The following is a 23,110-nucleotide window of genomic DNA, read 5'->3' as shown; positions in this document are numbered from 1 at the left end:
GGCTAACCGATCGACTAGCACTTAGTCCCACAAACTCACAAAAGTGTAGTATTGACGAGGTACTGTTCGATCGACTACGCTACTCGATTGTAATCATTACTACTCGAATCATGAGATACTACACTTCAACACTTAGCCTTTTCGAAACATTGGAATGTCACCCGATCGAGCATGCCAGCCGATCGAGTGACATATTTGAAAACAATGAAGTGCTAGCCGATCGGTTGGGCTAACCGATCGAACAGCTGTTCGATCGGCCAACTTGAAAGGTAGTACAAACCATCATACACAAACACATCCTTCACATCAAAGGAAGAAACAATCCACTTGAAGGAACCAGCCGATCGAGCCAGCCAGCCGATCGAATGGATGTTCGAACGGACTTTCAAACCAATCGAACAGCCCACTCGATCGAACTGCTGTCCGATCGAATGGCCTACTCGATCCAAGTACATTGTTTACTTTTTCCGCGTTACTCATCGTTGTGTTATCGAACTATTCAGGCTAACCTATTCTCAGTGCTCCCTTCAATCCACGATCACCCACTGTGAGTATACTCGATCCCTTTTTGCTATCAGCACTTTTGGGTGTTACATACGTAATCTATCAAATTCACAAACAACACAAACTATTTGAACGCTAACCTATTTGCATGTATTACTTGTCTAAATGATTGTTGTTTATTATGTTTACACGTGGAGTGCTATCTGCCTGCTTTAGCAACGTAGTACTATAGTTTGGACTCAGCACCCGTTCACACGGGGGTTGCTAAGGACAATTACTTGCATGGATTACGGTGGTAATCATGTATCGCGAACTGTCTCGGACAGTCAACTCGAAGTCATTGGTATCGATGGTCCCATGTTGATAATTTACATGCATCGTTTGCCCTTGTGTACGTGCTTGGTTATGCGTAAACTATTCGAACTTTATATGCTATATCAAACTTGTGTACTCACCTTTACATTATATGTATTGACTTTTATTTTAACGTATGTGACAGGTGTTTAAGCTACTAGCGTGCTAGGGAAGCGAGGCAATAATAAGCTTCTAGGAGCCTGTGACCTTAGGACAGTGTCCACATACCTGCTCCAGGGTCATAATTATCTGTAGATCTTGTACTGGCACCTGTAGTCAGTAAGATTTGCAGTTAGTAGTCTAGAAGTCTTAAAACAATATTTAATTCGGTCTGTAATAATTAAGAATTTGAGTTGTCGGAACAGTTCCCATATTGTTTGGTTGATTTCTATGATAACTTGTTATTATTTGGGACACGGTATGGGACGTGTTATATAACTGAATTGTATGATAGTTGTTGTGGAAACTTCTAAACAATCTGTTTCGCTCAGTGCCGCGCCCCGATGATTCCGCCATCGGTTGGGGTGTGACAGATAATGCCAAGGATATCCGGGACACGGTCAATAACCCCCCAAAGCCTTTAAGTAAGACAAAACTGTTTAAACGAAGTCGCACAAGCTATTCAAGACTGTACACCTATAAGGCGCAGGACTTGTGCGCCCGATCAAGCGGTATTTTAAATACCGTACCCCAAGCCCGTATAGGGAAAATAAGTCAAAATGTATTTACCTGAGCAAGTATAAGTCACAAATGATAAGTGTTGGTAGCTTTTACCGGGCCTCCTAATCTGGAACAAAGGTTTATAATTAACCTATTAGATTCCTAACGGGTCTTTTATTTAAGCTTAAGCTTTGACCGGTTAGTTTTAGGAATGATACGGTTTACGCACGATTAAGCGAAAGACCGGGTAGAATGTGATTTAGACCCGACAAGTTTGAATACTTGTATAATATGGGTATACTAAATACATTCTGGATTTTGAGATAAAAAAATGATAACGTTTGACCCGTTTCGGTCAATTTACGCAAACTAGTTAGGTAAACCGAACCGAACGCGATAAGGGCGATACGGGTAGCCAAATGATTCAAATGCAAGTTCCCTGAGATAATATGCTTAAAATATGATATTATATCAGTAAGTTATGTCCTATATTGCCCGGAATAATTTTAAACCCAATTTATGCCTTAGAAGGGCATTTTGGTCATTTAAAAGATAATAAAAGAGTAAAATTAGAAATCTGAGTTTCGGGTCTGGTTCATACAGTAAATATACCTCATTTGACATATTATAACAGTAGGGTATGACCCATATATCAAATTTATCATTTAAAACCAAACTATGCACCGTAGGGGTATTTTAGTAATTTCACAAGGGCTAAAAGTGCCAAAACTGGAAGTCTGAGTTCATATACTTATACTTACTGTTTTTATATGAAAATATGCTAAACACATCAGTAGGTATAGGTCTTATATGTTTAAAACAAGTATAACGCTTACTATGCGCTTAAAATGCTAAATATGCGATTTAAGGGTGTTTTCGGGTTTTCAAATTAAATCTGAGATTTTTATATTTCCAGAATACTTAAAATAATTTATTCATCATATAAAATCAGTAGAAAAAGGTTTCGGGTCAAAAGGATGTGTAAAACTCATTTTATGGCTAAAACGGTCAAAACCGACATAAGCCGAAATGGCTAGGCGATCTAGGATCCGTTCAGCCAAAAATTAATTAAAAATCATCAAAATTCCCAGAATATTATTATACATCAGTTGGTAAAAAGTTTTGCATCAAAACGTGGCCAGAAACGGGTTCTACGCGAAAAGGACCGTTTATGTAAATTTATAATATAGTTTTACGCTAATGGCCATAACTCACAATCTGGACCACCAACTGATCCGAAACTTTCGGTGCAAGTTCATATATTAGAAATAAAGATTTCTATCCTTTCACTTTTCCAAAAATCCCGTTTTAAATCAAAAAGGGCAAAATAGTCAACTTTATGTATAAATCGGAAACATGCATTCGAATAGGCTAAACATAGACTCAATCAAAGAAAATTCCAGAAAGTTTAACTAAAATAAAAATAGTCAAAAATACTTTCCAATACAGATCTCGAACATGCATGTACGAATCCGAATCGATAGTCTACGAAATAATCGTTTTACAAGACTTTCGGTTCCGATTCGTGTCTATACTATAGATCGTCGAGTTGATGATGATTAAAACACATTCTTATATGTATTACAAGTTATTTATGATGCTCCATCAGATTGCATGTCTAATATATTAACATTAAAGCTTATTTTTGCGAAAATCAATTCTGTTGACTTTTTAGAAACATGTTTGACTCGACAATTAGCATGCATATAGTGGGATTCAGATAGTACCCTTTAGAGGGTTTGTTTCCCACATAAATACCAACCTATAACAAGTTTCAATTCGAGAAATGACTGAAAGAAATCCGTTTAATCGGAAAGTCAAAGGTTATGAACACCCAGTTTGACTTTTATCAATAAACACAACAATAACGGATTAAAGAACGAATTGAAAGCTTACAAAGGTCCTATAGATGTTTAGTGAACACTAGAAATCAGCTTTGATGGTCGGATTAGCTCCAGGAAGTCTTGAGAGCCCTTGCAAGTCTTGAGAGTTCTTGTTCCCAATTGTAAATGCTCAAGAATGTGATCAATTTGGATTTAAAGCTGAAATCTTTAGGTTTACTGTAGTCATAGCCATGCATGGCTTATAATTGGAGCATTTGGAGGCGAAACATAGTTGTATTGCACTTAAAATCGGACCCAAATAACCCATTTTTGAAGTTTCTGTCGCTGGGCAACCCACGCGGCCCGCTTGGGCTTTCCCAGGCGGGTCGCCTGACCCTGGTTCAGCCAAAATAAGTTTCATGTATTGACAGCTTTGACCCCTGAACTTGTACGCGATGTTTCGGCTACTTTTCTCGACCCGTAAACCCCCAAACTTGGTTTCTAAGAACCTTAGGACTTTTACCAACATGGTAATGCCCTCGGATAACTTTGCGCTCAACCGAAAAGCCCTGAAATTCGACGTTGACGCTTTTAGTCCTTTAAGTACGGTTTTGGCCATAACTTTCTCATACGTTGACGAAACTTCATGAAATTTTTACCACATATTCTAGTGAGTATATTTTAGCTACACAAAGCTTCGGGTCTGCCAAAAGTTCACTCAGAGGTATAAATTAAACATGTTGACACTTTTGGCCCCTATAGTTTGAAATACTTCACTTTTGTGCAATTTCCGCGTCGTATGATCCATGAACCATCCGTTTAAGGTTATAAACATTATGTAGGGTTATCATAGAGCCTATTTATCCATTGTTGACACTTTGGACCCTTACGTTCCATAGTTTTCACTGTTTGTCACTTTTAGTCCCTCTAAAGTATGTTTTCACATAACGGAACCTTATGACACGTGTCAAGACATTATTGGACGAAATTTTTCGAGGTGTTACACACGGGCTATCGGAGATAGGGTAGATTAGTCCGGCGTCGAATAGTTTGATGACTTCATTCTTAACCACTTCTTGAACATTGGGGTTCACTCTTCGTTGTGGTTGAATTACCGTTTTGTAGTCATCGTTCATTAAAATTTTGTGCGTGCACATGGAAGGGCTTATTCCTTTAATATCTACAAGCTTCCAAGCGATCGCGTTTTTGTGTTTTTTAAGTAGGCTAATTAATTTTTCTTTTTCTAAATTACTTAATTTAGATGAAATAATTACAGGTAAACTACCATCTTTGCCTAGAAAAGCATATTCCAAACCTTTAGGAAGTTCTTTGAGCTCAACGGGTGGGTCTTTGGAAGACACCTTATTTTGTGGCTCATCTAGGTTAAGAATCTTAAAGGTTTGTTCTATGGCTATCTCTTCTTCAACAAAGTGGTCTTCTTCGTTGGTTGTATCGGGTGGTTCAGCTTCATCTTCAATTAGGGGGTCATTGTTGCCAAAAGGATATTTCATTGAACGCTCAAGATCTATGCTCCTTTTGAATGCCCCTAATTGAAGAGGTAGATTGTTGAATTTCCGGTTTTTCAAAGCTTTATGAGTTTGTACAAAAGGTTTTCCCAAGACTAAAGGGGCGTCATCTAGGATGACGAAGTCGGTTGGGATTACCATTTGATTTGTTTGAACCAAAACATCTTCAACTACACCGATTGATTTCATTACTTTCCGATCGGATAGAAAAATGGGTATTTGAAGTGGAGTAAAATCACTAACACTTAATTTTTCAAAAATGTAGTTAGGCATTATGTTAACACAAAGATCCTTATCGATGGTGATATTACTAATAAATGAATTTTGAAAGAAACATGGAACCGGTGTAATGTTAATTTCAAAAGGATCTTCTTTTATTAGCGAGGTTTGATCATTAGTTAACTTAACACTTACTAAGTCTTTGATTTTAGCACTAGTGTTTAACTCTTTTAAAAACTTAGCATGAGGGGTTATTAAACAATGATTTTCGAAAGTAGGTGACAAGAGAATAATTTCCTCAAAACTAGTCTCTTCTTGAATTTTAACATTATCGGACTCACCTTTTTCGTTGTTTAACTCATGTGTCGGTTTTTCACTTTCTTGTTCTTCCATTCTTACACTTTCAACTGCCTCTACGTTATTATCAATTTTTAATTCTTCTCTTGCGCGGGATTCCTCTTCCCTTGCGCGAGATTCTTTTATATAACGTTCGATAGTTTTAAGTTTTTCCAATATCCTATTAGTTACTTCGGTGAGAGAAAAAGAATTTGGATCCTCAAAGCTTGAATCCGGTTGTTCGATCCTTGGTTCCTCATAATACTCATATGAAGTAGATGGTTCACACCATTGTTCTTCATTGTAAGTATATGATGGATAAGGGTCGAAACTTTGTTCTTCATAGTACTCATATGAGGTGGGTTGTTTACGCCATGGTTCCTCATAATAAGAGTATGAAGGTGGTGGCTCATACCTTGAATCTTCAAAGTATGAGTATGAAGGCTCATACCTTGGTTCATCAAAATATGAGTATGAGGGAGGAGGTTCATACCTTTGGTCTTCATAGGATGTGTATGAAGTTGATGGCTCGTACCTGGGCTCCTCATAATGGTTGTATGAATTGGATGGTTGATATGAAGTATTATATTGAACCGAGCGTGCGTTACGACAATTAGTGCAATAATTACCCCTATAATCATCCTCATCATAGGTGTAGGGCTGTAACCTCTTGAGTATTGATCCATAAGAATCACTCAACAGATCACAACTGAGTCTCGGGACCAGAAAACAAAAATAAATACGGAAACAGAAGCTGGACACGGCCCCGTGTTGAGTGAACACGGCCCCGTGTTCAGGGACTGTATCTGGGCGTTTTAATTAAATTTGCTGGTCGTTGAGCACGGGGGCGTGTTCAGCGAGCACGACCCCGTGGTCAGACTCTGTATCTGGGTATTTAACTAAAAATATGCAGCACGGGGGCGTGTTCAGCGAGCACGGCCCCGTGTTCAGGCTACTGTAAATGCAAAACTAAACTAAAATGCAGAAAAAATGCACGCGTTTTGAAAAGGTTTTGAAAAACTGATTAGGCCGTCGATTTTAAGCTTTCTTAAAATCCTTGTGTCCCCGGCAACGGCGCCAAAAAACTTGATGTGCGTGAAGTGTGTTATAATTTTGATGAGTATTTAAGCCCTTTTTACACTTTTAGCCAAGTTTTAAATTTATAAAACACGATATTCACTAACACTAAACACACATATGGGCAAGTGCACCCATCGTGGACGTAGTATAGTGTTGGTAAGATACCGAGGTCGTCCAAGGACACAAGAGCTTTTAATACCGGTTTATCCTCAACGTCTAACCAAATCAAAAAGTTAGAAAAAAATGTTTTAAACTAAGAAAAATAAAAACTAACTAAATGCTGAAAAATAAAATAGAATAAAAACAGACAGACAAGATGAATCACTTGGATCCGACACGTGTATTAGTATAACCTTTGATTATTTTCGCACTTTTGCACTTGTTTAAGAGATTATCTTAGTTATTGTAGTAGGCCCCTCTTTTGAAGGCGACGTTACCCTCAACCCAGTAGTTTGAGTCAGCAAGGATACAATCCTAAAGGGTCGGATTATTGAAAGATAATGAATTAAGTTATTAATGCAAATTGTGGTAGGCCCCGCTTTTGGCGGTGACGTTACCCTCGGCTAAGTAGTCTGAGTCAGCAGGGATACAGTCCTAAATAGCCGGGTTATAGTATTAATAGTAGTTAACTTATGAGGGGGTCAAAGAGTTTGGATCCCCGCCATCCAATACCTATGGGCATTGAAGGAGATCCTACTAAATTTGACCCAGGTCCCAAGCAGGACCTCTAAACGCTGAACAAGGGCAAGACCCTTACCAAACCGTTCCCTTAACCCCCGACCAGGTAGCCAACATATCTCCATATAGACCGTGGAGATATGAATGGTGAAAATCTTTTATTTTATATAGACAGTAAAATAATGCCAAGACACCACGGACAAACGATAAGGAAAGATCACCTTCAACATAAGTAACTAGTTATTAAAGTCATTAATACAAAACCAAATAAAAAGTGCAAAAGATTAAAAATAAAAAGTATTATACTAAACACTTGTCTTCACCAAGTGATGTAAGAGACTTAGGCAAACATGGCCTTAATTGTCAAGAACTCTTACGATCAATCTTGGATCCCGAGACGACTCACACACTCTACGATGGACAATGGATGATGGTGGTATAATTTTCTTGTGCATCATTAAGAGTTTATCAAAAGCAAACACCACTGCTAGTAATTCTTTTTCTGTAGTTGTATAATTTTCTTGTGCATCATTAAGAGTTTTACTAGCATAATAAATTGGGTGGAAATGCTTTTCTTTTCTTTGTCCCAAGACTGCTCCAACAGCAAAGTCACTTGCATCACACATGATTTCGAAAGGAAATTTCCAATCTGGCGCTATCATGATAGGTGCATTGACTAGCATTTCCTTGAGGGTTAGAAATGCTTGATTGCATTCCTTGTCAAAGATGAAGGGTGCATCTTTTTCAAGTAATTTTGTTAGAGGTCTTGAAATTTTTGAAAAGTCTTTGATAAACCTTCTATAGAATCCGGCATGTCCTAGGAAACTTCTGATTGCTCGTACGGAGGATGGAGGAGGTAATCGAGAAATAGTTTCTATTTTTGCTCGATCAACTTCCATTCCTTCGCTTGAGATTTTATGACCGAGTACTATTCCCTCTGTCACCATGAAATGGCATTTTTCCCAATTAAGGGCGAGGTTAGTTTCCTCACATCGGGATAACATTCGTTCAAGATTATCGAGGCATTGGTCATATGAGTCTCCAAAGATGGAAAAGTCATCCATGAAGACTTCCATTGTCTTTTCGATCATATCATGGAAAATGGCGACCATACAACGTTGGAATGTTGCAGGCGCATTACATAGACCGAATGGCATGCGTCGATATGCAAAAGTTCCGTAGGGACATGTGAAAGTTGTTTTCTCTTGGTCTTCTGGTGCTATCGGTATTTGAAAGTAACTTGAAAAACCATCTAAGAAACAATAAAATTTATGACCGGATAATCTTTCTAACATTTGATCAATGAAGGGTAAAGGGAAGTGGTCTTTCCTTGTTGCTTCATTTAATCGCCTATAATCTATACAAACTCTCCATCCTGTGACGGTTCTTGTTGGTATTAATTCATTTTTTTCGTTAGTTATTACCGTCATACCTCCTTTCTTTGGGACTACTTGAACGGGACTTACCCACGGGCTATCGGAGATAGGGTAGATTAGTCCGGCGTCGAATAGTTTGATGACTTCATTCTTAACCACTTCTTGAACATTGGGGTTCACTCTTCGTTGTGGTTGAATTACCGTTTTGTAGTCATCGTTCATTAAAATTTTGTGCGTGCACATGGAAGGGCTTATTCCTTTAATATCTACAAGCTTCCAAGCGATCGCGTTTTTGTGTTTTTTAAGTAGGCTAATTAATTTTTCTTTTTCTAAATTACTTAATTTAGATGAAATAATTACAGGTAAACTACCATCTTTGCCTAGAAAAGCATATTCCAAACCTTTAGGAAGTTCTTTGAGCTCAACGGGTGGGTCTTTGGAAGACACATTATTTTGTGGCTCATCTAGGTTAAGAATCTTAAAGGTTTGTTCTATGGCTATCTCTTCTTCAACAAAGTGGTCTTCTTCGTTGGTTGTATCGGGTGGTTCAGCTTCATCTTCAATTAGGGGGTCATTGTTGCCAAAAGGATATTTCATTGAATGCTCAAGATCTATGCTCCTTTTGAATGCCCCTAATTGAAGAGGTAGATTGTTGAATTTCCGGTTTTTCAAAGCTTTATGAGTTTGTACAAAAGGTTTTCCCAAGACTAAGGGGCGTCATCTAGGATGACGAAGTCGGTTGGGATTACCATTTGATTTGTTTGAACCAAAACATCTTCAACTACACCGATTGATTTCATTACTTTCCGATCGGATAGAAAAATGGGTATTTGAAGTGGAGTAAAATCACTAACACTTAATTTTTCAAAAATGTAGTTAGGCATTATGTTAACACAAAGATCCTTATCGATGGTGATATTACTAATAAATGAATTTTGAAAGAAACATGGAACCGGTGTAATGTTAATTTCAAAAGGATCTTCTTTTATTAGCGAGGTTTGATCATTAGTTAACTTAACACTTACTAAGTCTTTGATTTTAGCACTAGTGTTTAACTCTTTTAAAAACTTAGCATGAGGGGTTATTAAACAATGATTTTCGAAAGTAGGTGACAAGAGAATAATTTCCTCAAAACTAGTCTCTTCTTGAATTTTAACATTATCGGACTCACCTTTTTCGTTGTTTAACTCATGTGTCGGTTTTTCACTTTCTTGTTCTTCCATTCTTACACTTTCAACTGCCTCTACGTTATTATCAATTTTTAATTCTTCTCTTGCGCGGGATTCCTCTTCCCTTGCGCGAGATTCTTTTATATAACGTTCGATAGTTTTAAGTTTTTCCAATATCCTATTAGTTACTTCGGTGAGAGAAAAAGAATTTGGATCCTCAAAGCTTGAATCCGGTTGTTCGATCCTTGGTTCCTCATAATACTCATATGAAGTAGATGGTTCACACCATTGTTCTTCATTGTAAGTATATGATGGATAAGGGTCGAAACTTTGTTCTTCATAGTACTCATATGAGGTGGGTTGTTCACGCCATGGTTCCTCATAATAAGAGTATGAAGGTGGTGGCTCATACCTTGAATCTTCAAAGTATGAGTATGAAGGCTCATACCTTGGTTCATCAAAATATGAGTATGAGGGAGGAGGTTCATACCTTTGGTCTTCATAGGATGTGTATGAAGTTGATGGCTCGTACCTGGGCTCCTCATAATGGTTGTATGAATTGGATGGTTGATATGAAGTATTATATTGAACCGAGCGTGCGTTACGACAATTAGTGCAATAATTACCCCTATAATCATCCTCATCATAGGTGTAGGGCTGTAACCTCTTGAGTATTGATCCATAAGAATCACTCAACAGATCACAACTGAGTCTCGGGACCAGAAAACAAAAATAAATACGGAAACAGAAGCTGGACACGGCCCCGTGTTGAGTGAACACGGCCCCGTGTTCAGGGACTGTATCTGGGCGTTTTAATTAAATTTGCTGGTCGTTGAGCACGGGGGCGTGTTCAGCGAGCACGGCCCCGTGGTCAGACTCTGTATCTGGGTATTTAACTAAAAATATGCAGCACGGGGGCGTGTTCAGCGAGCACGGCCCCGTGTTCAGGCTACTGTAAATGCAAAACTAAACTAAAATGCAGAAAAAATGCACGCGTTTTGAAAAGGTTTTGAAAAACTGATTAGGCCGTCGATTTTAAGCTTTCTTAAAATCCTTGTGTCCCCGGCAACGGCGCCAAAAAACTTGATGTGCGTGAAGTGTGTTATAATTTTGATGAGTATTTAAGCCCTTTTTACACTTTTAGCCAAGTTTTAAATTTATAAAACACGATATTCACTAACACTAAACACACATATGGGCAAGTGCACCCATCGTGGACGTAGTATAGTGTTGGTAAGATACCGAGGTCGTCTAAGGACACAAGAGCTTTTAATACCGGTTTATCCTCAACGTCTAACCAAATCAAAAAGTTAGAAAAAAATGTTTTAAACTAAGAAAAATAAAAACTAACTAAATGCTGAAAAATAAAATAGAATAAAAACAGACAGACAAGATGAATCACTTGGATCCGACACGTGTATTAGTATAACCTTTGATTATTTTCGCACTTTTGCACTTGTTTAAGAGATTATCTTAGTTATTGTAGTAGGCCCCTCTTTTGAAGGCGACGTTACCCTCAACCCAGTAGTTTGAGTCAGCAAGGATACAATCCTAAAGGGTCGGATTATTGAAAGATAATGAATTAAGTTATTAATGCAAATTGTGGTAGGCCCCGCTTTTGGCGGTGACGTTACCCTCGGCTAAGTAGTCTGAGTCAGCAGGGATACAGTCCTAAATAGCCGGGTTATAGTATTAATAGTAGTTAACTTATGAGGGGGTCAAAGAGTTTGGATCCCCGCCATCCAATACCTATGGGCATTGAAGGAGATCCTACTAAATTTGACCCAGGTCCCAAGCAGGACCTCTAAACGCTGAACAAGGGCAAGACCCTTACCAAACCGTTCCCTTAACCCCCGACCAGGTAGCCAACATATCTCCATATAGACCGTGGAGATATGAATGGTGAAAATCTTTTATTTTATATAGACAGTAAAATAATGCCAAGACACCACGGACAAACGATAAGGAAAGATCACCTTCAACATAAGTAACTAGTTATTAAAGTCATTAATACAAAACCAAATAAAAAGTGCAAAAGATTAAAAATAAAAAGTATTATACTAAACACTTGTCTTCACCAAGTGATGTAAGAGACTTAGGCAAACATGGCCTTGATTGTCAAGAACTCTTACGATCAATCTTGGATCCCGAGACGACTCACACACTCTACGATGGACAATGGATGATGGTGTTATGGTGGTGGTGGGTGGTGGATGAAGTGTGAGAGAGGTGGTGTGCCAAGGGATGAGAGAGAATGAAACCAAGCTCCTCTATTTATAGGCTGAACAGAAGGCTGGACACGGCCCCGTGTCCGCTGGACACGGCCCCGTGCCCGTCTGACATTCTCTCTCTTCATTAATTGTAATTGCGAATTACAATTAATGCGCCTGCTGTACTTTCACCACGCCCCTGTGCCCGCTGGACACGGCCCCGTGGTGGGCAATGGAAGCTTCTACTGGTTTGTCTTTTCTGCTGCTTCCTGGGCACGCCCCCGTGTTCGCTGGACACGGGGCGTGTTCAGACTCTGTTTCTTCTCCTTTGCCTTGGGAGGTGCCGTTGAGGGTCCGGGCAGTCCACTTTTGTTCCTTTTCTTGTATTTATGCTAGAATTAGTTGTCTTTTTGCTTCTTTTGTGATTTTGAGCTCATTTCATCCTGAAAATACAAAAGGAAGACAAAAACACTCTTTTTCCAACATTAGTACTTAAAAAGGGTTAGTTTTATGCCTTAATTGATGTGATTTATATGTTGCATTTTACACACATCACCCGTTACGAGTGTTTTACATTTTTAGACTTAAATCATGCTTCTATTGGTTTACATCCTATCACCATTTTTATACGAATTCCAAGGACTCAATTTAACAAGACGCTTATTTCAAAACAACTCTTTAAAGGTTGTTTACCCTATTTACCCCTCAAGGGCTTTTTGGGCAATTTTATCCCTTCATTTGGGCAACAAAGGACTTCCGATATTATTTGACCAAAATATCACTTTTAGCTATAATTCTAAACATGCGTACCTGGCTCGGGTCATAAGATTGGCCCGTTTAAATACCTTTCGCTATTAATATCTAGTTAATAGCAATGCTAACCATGTGTTAATTCCTGTGATCACAAAACTCAACAAGCAATCATCAAATATTATTGACAAATGGTGTTAACAACACTATTTGACCCGTTTAGTCGAAATGACCAATTATCATTTCGAGATGGTATTAAATTACCATTTCACCCCCTTTAACCTATCCCGGTTTACTTTTGAATTCATCTTACTTAAGAATTGTTCTCGTTTTGTTTGACCCGTTATGGCTCATGCCAAACGGTGTCCTTTCAAATCCCTTTATATATTCGTTAGTCCATGTTCGGATTACTATTTGACCGTTTTTACCCTTTTTACCATAATTCATGGTTTCTTATCTTTCTCACTTTTTCCGACTTGCATTTAAATCATGTCGGAACTTCATGTTTCGTTTACTCAATATAATCCAGATTCAATACTCGCAATCAAGTATTTGGTAATAAAATAAAAGGGCGTAAGCTACACTTACCTCGCATCCAAACTATGCTTCTCTTTTCTTGTACTTGATTTATTTGGCCGCTTTTTTCCCAAGCCTCCACCTAGCTCGTTTAAGCGTCAAACTATTGTCAATCATTTACAATGTGGTTAAATTAGTCATTAACAATCACGACTATTCCACCTCACTTATTTTCTATATCGAAGCTACTGTTCGACTTCATGCTTAGTTAACTTAGTTTATCAAAGTTGACTACTTTAAATCACAAGGTTTACAACATTAAGTCTAAATCAACATAATATTTAGAACCTTTATCACTTCATATTACGCGTAATTGCCATATCATTCAAATACGCGTTTTCACTCTAATTTCAACATTTTAATTCTCATTTAGGCATTTTAACAAACACCTAATGTGCATAATTTATATTCTTCTTTTATCAAGTTCATGGTTATTGTTTTAACCAAGTTTTAACATCAATTAACATGTTCACATCAATTGTTCGCATCTACAACATTAGAATTCACTTACGAAAATTCAAATTACACTAGAACTACCATCAATTTCTAGTGTTTAACATGTTCATACAAAACCCACTTATCACCTTCAATGGTGATCATGAATTTACAAGGATTAGGCCTAATTTCCTCATATACTTGTCTAGGGTTTACTCCTAGACACTACAATCTTCCTATTTCATCATATAACAAGCATGCAATCATCTAATTCGAATTCTCTAGGTTTGCTCAGAAATTCAACTAGAGATTTCTCAAGAAATTTACATACCTCGTGACTCCTTTTTCAATGGAGATCACTAATTCGTACTCGGATTTTGATTTAGACTTGATTTGGATCTTCTATTTGAGAGATTTGTGAGAGTTAGGGTTTCACCTCCTTCTCCCTGCTCCTCCTGTCGATCGAACACACATCTGTGTGTGTTTTTATATTTTTTTTATAAGTGTTTTGATTAAAACACTTTCCTAATTATCCACCTTTAGCCCCTCATGATTTGGTTTATTACAAGTAGGCTTTAACCTCTATATTTCTAGAAATATTTTCCTTTAATTAACTCGGTTAATTACTCCTAGTTAACTTAGCGGGTTCCGGGAGATTACCACCCGTTTTATTTTCAAGTCCCGTTAGCTCGGGTCTCTTATAAACATTACTTCCTCAGAAACCTTCGTATTAGGTTTAATTACTTAAATCCTAATATTTACCAGGTTATTTTTACTACTAACGGTACTTTACTCGTCTTTTAGTATTAAAGGAGTTTGATTACCAAACCCGTTTTTGGGGTTTTACAGTGTTAGTGATCTCAGGATTATTGATAATTAGTTAATGAATAATAACTTGAATTTTGTTACTTGTAAAATAGTTTTTGATTGGAGATTATGGGTTCAAGTATCATTGGAAGCAAAAATGCTTTTGATTGAGCAATGCTTTTGATTGAGCAAAAGGTTTTATTACATTGGGCCTTCGGGGGTGGGTTTCCTCTAAAATGGTGGTGAATCGGGTTACCAGTGTCGTCTGCGTTCGCAGACGTAGATAGCCTCTTGCCATTGAGATTATCCGGGTGATCAGGCTTTTGTTAATCGTTACAAGAATTATACAAATATGTTATAGTTTAGTAGAGTTTGTTAATTAGATGATAAAAGATAACGGTATATATTTTGCATGTGCCATGATTATTAAATATTTAGTGTTAAGTTCAGGTACAAAGAACCTTATCGTACAAAACGTATGAAAGGCATAAAAAACTTTGTAGCATTTTTGTAATTATTTGTCCGTAGGGTAATTATCAAAATTATTCTATAAATGATGATGTAGGGTAATTTTGATTTTGTATAGTAATTTTGTAAAATGATCTTGTAAAGTAATTATCAAAATTACTCTACAAGTGTATCAAAATTACTCTACAAGATCATTTCTAGAGTAGTTATGATACTCTACAATGTCAAAATTACCCTACAAGATCATTTGTAGAGTAATTATGATACTCTACAAAATCAAAATTACCCCACAAGATCATTTTACAAAATTACCTTACAAAATCATTTGTAGAGTAATTTTAATAATTACTCTACGACTAAATAATTACGAAAATTTCACCGTGTTTTTTTTTAAACTTTTTCACCATATTCGTACGTTTTGTATGATAAGGGTATTTGTGTTTGATCTTTTGTCTACATATTTAAACTGCTTTAGTGTTATATGGAAGGATTTTAACACTAACTATAAACCCGGTTAACTGTACGTTTTTAAAAAACAAAAGAAAAAAAAAGGAAAAAAAAAAGTCTATAAACTATAATTCTCAACTCCTACCTTTTTGTCACCTTTATTGGTTGCCCCCTACACCTCATATACTAAGGTAGTAAAATTTATTATTAAGTGATAAATAGCGGTATATATTAATGTTACGGGTGTGTATGAACACTCTCAATTGTCATCCAACACAGGGCGAACCCACCCTTTGGTTAAGGGAGGCGGCCGCACACCTTGGAAAAAAAATTAGTGTATAATTTAAGCAAAAAACTCAACCGCACCTTTTGAAAATAGGGTTGAACACCTCATTCGCACCCCCAACAAATAATTCATGGGTCCGCCAATTTCAACAACGAACAACCACATTTAAGCTCACACATTCGGAAAGAAACGTGGGCTCGAATTAAGCTATGATTGGTTTACTTGCCATATTACAATTTGGGGCAATGTTAGGTTGTATACTTGGTACTAGTTTTGTATTCAATATCCATCTAGCAATGAGTCGGGTTTGGGTTGGATATTGGTAATTTCAGGCCCGTACCCGGTTGTAATTATTTGTCTTATACCCGGCCTGTTACCTATCAGGTAATTATCCGTCGGGTATCGGGTATACCCGTTAATTTCTTAAATCAAAACGATTACTTAATTAATTAATTGTATTAGGACTACCTAATTGCATAAACATCCACATAATAAAGGGTGCTAGCTTCCATATCCAATATACATGCTCAAAAATAATTTGTTTGTTCGCTAAGTAAGCTTATACATGCTCAAAAATAAACTAGTACTTCCATATCAATATGAAGTACTAGCTTCCATATCCAATATAATTTTGAAGAGATGACTACCAGTAAAGAGAATACTAGATCCTAGTACTATAGAGAAGGTAATAAGTGAATGTACTAAGTTTATATATATGGAAATTTATAATATGATACTTTCGATTATTATTCGGCTAAATGGGCCGGATATCGGGCCGGGTATCGGGCTGGTATCACTAAATCTCATACCCGTACCCGAATTTTTTCCTTTTTCAGCCCATACCCGGTCCATTCCCATCGGGCTTCAGGTATACCCGGCCTGTATGTTTCGGGTTTCGGGTATACCCGTCGGGCTTGGTTTTTTTTGCCATTCCTATCTAGCATCAATATTATTATTATAGTTGTTAGAATATATTGTACATATGATTCAGGATTCCAGGTATTGGTAACTATTACAAAAATGAAAAATGTGAATTACTTGTAAGAAAGGTCATATCTTTGAAAATGTGAGTTGCTTATATGAAAAAAGTTAATATCTGTTAAAAGACGTAAGAATTTGGCAAAAGAGAAAACAATATTGTTGCATGTGTGTATATATCTCGAGATGACGAAAAGTATATTATAGGTACAAATTCATTTACGAATAAGTGAAAATAATAGTGTGTGTTAGTTGTGTCAGGGTTATTGATAATCAATGAATATTAGTTTGAATCACTAGCGGAGCTTCTTTTGGGTGCCCGGTCCTATCGGTTTTTCGCTCATAATTTTTCGATTTTTTTTAGTATGAAATATTGGATTTTTAAGAACTCGCTCCCCACCGATTTGGATTTTAAGTGTCTGGTCCCCGTCGAGTTTTCGTTCAAGCTTCGCCACTGACTTGAATTCTGTTAATTTGGCACAAGATAACAATATTGTTGAATGTTGTGTGTGTATATCTCGAGATGACGAAATAATATAGGTACAAATTAATGAATATTAGCTTGAATTGTGTTAATTATATAGGTTTTTAATGATACAAATGTCTTTGGTTATACAGATCTGTTTTAGGTTAGTAAAGTTTGTTAACAAGGGTATATATTTTACATGTGCCAAGACTATCTCTATATACGTCTATAACTAGAAAAATTACCCGTGCTACGTGGCGGGGTTTCGATCGATATCTATTTTGGTTTACAATAGCAATTGAAAGAAATATGCTTAAAACGTAAATCAACTTGAATTTATACCAACTCCTAGATAAATATAAACACGTAAAACTCGATTACAAAGTCTTTTGAAAGTTAAAAAGATTGTGAACGTCAATACTAAAAGTTAAAGGGTAAAAGTATTAAAAACAAAAGGGTAAATTACTTTTTGAGTCCCTGTGTTTTGGGGGTTTTAACTACTTGAGTCTGAAATCAAAATGTTTAACGCCGTGAGTCCCTATAAGCACTTTTCTTAACCATTTGAATCCAAGTTTCTAACACAGTTAGAATTCTGTAATTAAGTTTTGTTAAATGATCAAATCACCCCTATAATTAAAAAATAAAAAAACTAATTTAAAGGGGATATAAGAGAGAGAGAAAATCTAATAATAATTTGTTTTTTTTATTTTTTAATTTTTTAATTATAAGGGTATTTTGGTCATTTAACAATGCTTAACCAAAAAATTCTAACAATGATAGAAATTTGGACTCAAATGGTTAAGAAAAGTGACTATAGGGACTCAGGCCGTAAACGTTTTGATTTTGGACTCAAATAGTTAAAATCAGTAAAACACAGGGACTCAAAAAGTAACTTACCCAAAACAAAATAAAAACAAAAGTACAAAAGACAAAAAAAAAATTAAAATAAAAAATACTGTTCATAGTATTTTGTCTAGTTAATTAAAACCTATATAAAGAAGCAACATGTATATGCATAATGAGTTGTAACCTATGCTTTGGACATTTTTCAAAAAAAAAAGTTGATTTTCTACTTTTCACCCAAAGGTTTATATCTTTTACAATTTTAACCCTACATAGTTTGGTTTTATAACTTTAACCCAAAACTTTTTTATTATTTGCAATTTAACTTCACAACTTTTTTCACTTATAGTTTTCATTTTTCGCAAATTTTCGTTTTACGTATAGTTCTAAATTTTCCGAGTTAATACGACGCTACGTGCATGTGTGGTTCAACGTTTTTACCTCAATTTTTTCACGTTTGAAAGGTTCGTCGCAACACGCATATCCTAGGTCGAGTCAGTGTTGGTGGTCGATGATGGTTATGTGACATTAGTACTATTTGACACCGTTTTACGCCCCCCCGCAACACGGGGTGTGCTTTGAGGGTTTTCTAAAGAAAAAATGGTTATGCATATGGTTGTCGTAACGTTGGCTTTGGGGGTTTTCCAAAAAAAACTGATTTTTTTACTTTTCACCAAAAAAACATGTCATAAATTACTTTTAACCCAAAACTATTTATTTTTTTACTTTTAACCCAAAATTTTTTATGTTTTGCAATCTATTCTCAAAACTTTTTTTTCAACTTTGGCCTTTTATAGTTTTCATTTTCTGCAAATTTTTCGCTTTATGCTTGGTTCTAAATTTTGTGACTTAACACATTGCAACGTGCGTCTTTGGTTTAACGTTTTTACGTTTCGTTCTAAATTTTGCGAGTTAACACGACGCAACGTGCGTGTGTGGGTAAACGTTTTTACATCGTCTATTTTTTCCCCGTTTGACAGGTTTAACATAACGTGCGGGTCCTAGATCCACTTTGTTATAACTAAAGAATCCCCGCCGCATTGCGGCGGGTCGCAATCCTAGTTAATAATTAATTCTCAAACTCCTAGCTTAGATCTCCTATTCCTTACTCAAGCCATTGCACCTCATATATTAAGGTACTAGATTTTTACTAATGAAATTTTTTTTACTAATTAAATGATTTTATGTTTTTGAACAGCAAAAAGAAATCACACATTAAAACTAGCGACTAACGGTATATTAATGTTATGAGCAGTCTCTGCATCCAACAACCACATTAAAGACCACACTCACTCGGAAACCATCGTGGGCTCCAATATGATTGATTTACTTGCTATAGAATTAATTACATGTAGTATGTGTAGTTTACTTATTTTACCATTTTCATACATATTTATTAGAAAAATATATCATTGGTACCTACTTTTACAAATTATTTTACCATTAGGTTGAACGTAGTGGGGCGTTTTAGCCCATCATCGCGCCATTATAGCGCCGGAAACACCGCCCCCAAGGGCGCTATGTTTCAAAAATGGGGGGAGGGCGCCAGATTTTTCGCGGCGTTATTGTTGTTTGGTTAATTGATTTGGCCAATCAAAAATAGAAGAGTTTTTTTATATTAATTAATAAAACTTAAAATTATTAAATAGGTAATGATGGGTAGGGGCTTTATGACTACGGCCTCAAATTGCATAACGCCCCATAAAGCCCCTTGCTGACGTGGCACGACACGTGTCGCATAACGCCCCCAAAAGGGCTTTATGACTACACATGGCTTTAGAGCAGGCGGGGTGGTGCGTGATACCACCCCATCACGCGTTAATCCACAACGGAACACCGCCGCCACCCCTTTCATCACGCATTATATTATTAACGCGTTGAAACCATAACGCGTTGAATTTGAAAATTGGAACGTTGAAAGGAATTATTTTTGACCGTTTGTAATTTTTTTTTGACCGTTTGAAACCCTTTTTTTATAAATCCTCACTACTCAATTCATAAAACAACAAATTCTCTAAACCATTCTCACCACACTCAATACAAAAGACTCTCCAACTCAATCTAAATAATTTTACAAGAAACATGTAAGGTTCAAGCAAGAGAGGTGGGGGTTCGAAAAAAAGAGGTTCGGGTACGAAGAAAAATCCCGTAAGACCCAAGGTTCGAGCGAATCTTGGCGAGCCGACGCGCTTTAGGTTGCAAGACGAACCCGACCAAGTCCCACCCTTTCAAACCCAACAATATCCACCGTTTCAATCGCAAACGTACCAAAACCAACCGTTCGTTCCACCGTTTCAACCTCACCAATTTCAACCCCAATTGTTTCCAAACTTTCAAACCCAACCCCACCAACTCGACCCACTACTAGAAGACAACACCCTCATCTGTCAATTTGCAAACGCGTATCGTGAACCACAACAAAGTCTTGACGACGATGAAGATGATGATTACGTTCAAGAACAACAACAAGAAGAAGAGGAAGAAGAAGAAAATGATGACGTTCAAGAAATCGTCCTAACCGTCCGACAACAATGGACGAGCGAGGAGGAAGTGTCCTTGGTGCAGGCGTACTTGCAGAATCTCAGAGAGCAGGAAACATGCCAACGAGCAAAGAAAGGATGCGTTTTGGAGACGGGTCGTTAATCATTTTAGGCAACTTCCCGGTGCAAGGATACGAAACATGGACCAAATGACGTCGAAATGGACGGATTTGAACGGGAAAATTAGCAAGTTCAACGCTTGTTTCATTCAAAAGGTATGTTTTTTTATTAAAGTTTAAATCTTTTTTCATTGAAAACTGTTTTTTTATAAAAAATAGAAACAGTTTTTATTTAAAAAAAAAAACAGAAAACAAAATTTTTTTTAAACAGAAAACAGTTTATTAAAAAAAACAGAAAACAGTTTTTTTTTAAATAACAGAAAACTGTTTTTTTTTAAATAACAGAAAACTGTTTTTTTTATAAAAAACAGAAAACTGTTTTTTTTTAAAGAATATTTTTTTCAAAAACATAACCTTTTATATTTTTTGTAGAACCGAAACCCACAAAGTGGAGCGAGCGAGGCGACAATCATGCGACAAGCCACCAAATGTATTGCGATGCCTACAAAAAGAGTTTTCCACACATGGCCGCATGGGAAGTTGCGAGAAATCACCCGAAGTGGGTTCCCGTTAAGTTGGTTGACATGTGTGGTCCTACGGCTCCAAAAAAACGGGGAGGTTCGAAAAGATCAAAAACATCCGATTCGGGGAACTACACGACTTCCGTGTCGGATAATTTGCCCGAAATGAACTTAAACGACGACCCCCTTGACGAACCCGATCAACCCGTTGACGACCCCGTTGAAGAAGATACACCTACAAGGCCACGCCGCAGGAGAGGTGGTGAATCGTCAAGCAAAGGGAAGGAAGTGGTGGCGGAGTCGATCGTTAGAATCGAAGAGGAGAAAATCACGCGATACAAGAAGGCCGAAGAAAGAAAAGATATAATTATGTCCGCAAAAGTTGAACACGAGCAGGCGTACAAGGAACACTTGAAAACGGTTGAAAGACAAAATGATTTAAAAATCTTGTGTGAAAAGCACAACCATCTCGACGAACCGTTTAAGTCAATTGTCATTCGACAAAAGCGCGAGATTTGCGCAAAGTGGGAGAGATGCCACCCGTTTAGTTTTTTTTCCAAGGTTTAGTTGTTTTTTTTTTATTTTGCTATGTAATTTATTTTTTAAGTTTAATGAAATATATATTTTAGTGTTTTATTGTTAATTTCTAATTTTAAAATGAAAATTAAAAAAAAATTGGGAGTGATAGAATTCCATCACTAGTTATACCATCCCCACTACAATTCTATCACTAGTGATAGAATATTGGATGATGACATGGCATGAGTTGATTGGTGCTTTGTAGTGATAGAAATCTATCACTAGTGACCACCCCTCCTCTCCTTAGTACATGTTGGTAAAATCAATTGTAGAATTAATTACATGGTTAGTATTTGTGAGATAGTAGTGGTGAAATAATTTATAAAAGTTGGTACCAATGATGTAATTACTAATAAGGGTTAAGTTCACGTACAAAGTGCCTTATCGTACAAAACGTACGAAAGACATGAAAAAACAAAAAAAAACGCGGTGACATTTTCGTAATTGTTTGCTCGTATGGTAATATCAAAAGTACTCTAAAAATGATCTTGTAGCGTAATTTTGATCTTGTGTGGTAATTTATCAAATTTACTCTACAAGTGTATCAAAATTACTTTGTAAGTTTACCAAACAACATACAATTCAAAATTACTCTACAAAATTACTTTACAAGATCAAAATTACCATACAAGATCATTTGGAGACTAATTATGATATTCTACAAAATTACTCTACAAGAACAAAATTATCCTACAAAAACATTTTACAAAATTACTCTATAAGATCAAAATTACCCCTACAGAACATTTGTAGAGTAATTTTGATAATTACTCTACAAGTAAATAATTACGAAAATGTCACCCCGTTTTTTTTACATTTTCACCCTATTCGTACGTCTTGTATGATAAAAGTATTTGTATTTGATCTTTTTTCTTACTAGTAAGTAGGTATGAAAATAGCAAAAGTAAAAACTCACAGGTACTCACAATGTAATTGATTCCTTCCTATATTATAGTTTGTGAAAACTTATACCAAGTTTATCTTTAACTTTTTGTACCGGATAACATATTCTTATGTAAATTACTATACGGAATCCCATATGAAATTTTTATTTGGTTTCAGATCTCTAAAATGGTTAAGACCAAGCGTAATGGGGCGTTTTTTTTAAAAAAAATTGCCCCAAAACGCCCTAAAACGCCCAACCCCCCACTACAGGGGGCGTTTTCCGGCGTGATTTTCGAAAAAAATCCCGTTCGGCGTTTAAATTATAACGCTGCCACCATCTTTCGACCCCCATCTTTCGACCGTTGCCATCTTTCGACCCCCCATCTTTCGACCGTTGACATCTTTCGACCCCCCATCTTTCGACCGTTGCCATCTTTCGACCCCCCATCTTTCGACCGTTGCCATCTTTCGACCCCCCATCTTTCGACCCCCCATCTTTCGAATGGGGCATTATGGGGCATTATACCCACTACAC

The sequence above is a fragment of the Helianthus annuus genome, chromosome 3 (genome assembly GCF_002127325.2).
Source record: "Helianthus annuus cultivar XRQ/B chromosome 3, HanXRQr2.0-SUNRISE, whole genome shotgun sequence".
Lineage (NCBI taxonomy): Eukaryota > Viridiplantae > Streptophyta > Magnoliopsida > Asterales > Asteraceae > Helianthus > Helianthus annuus.
Note: the sequence above shows the minus strand (reverse complement) of the source record.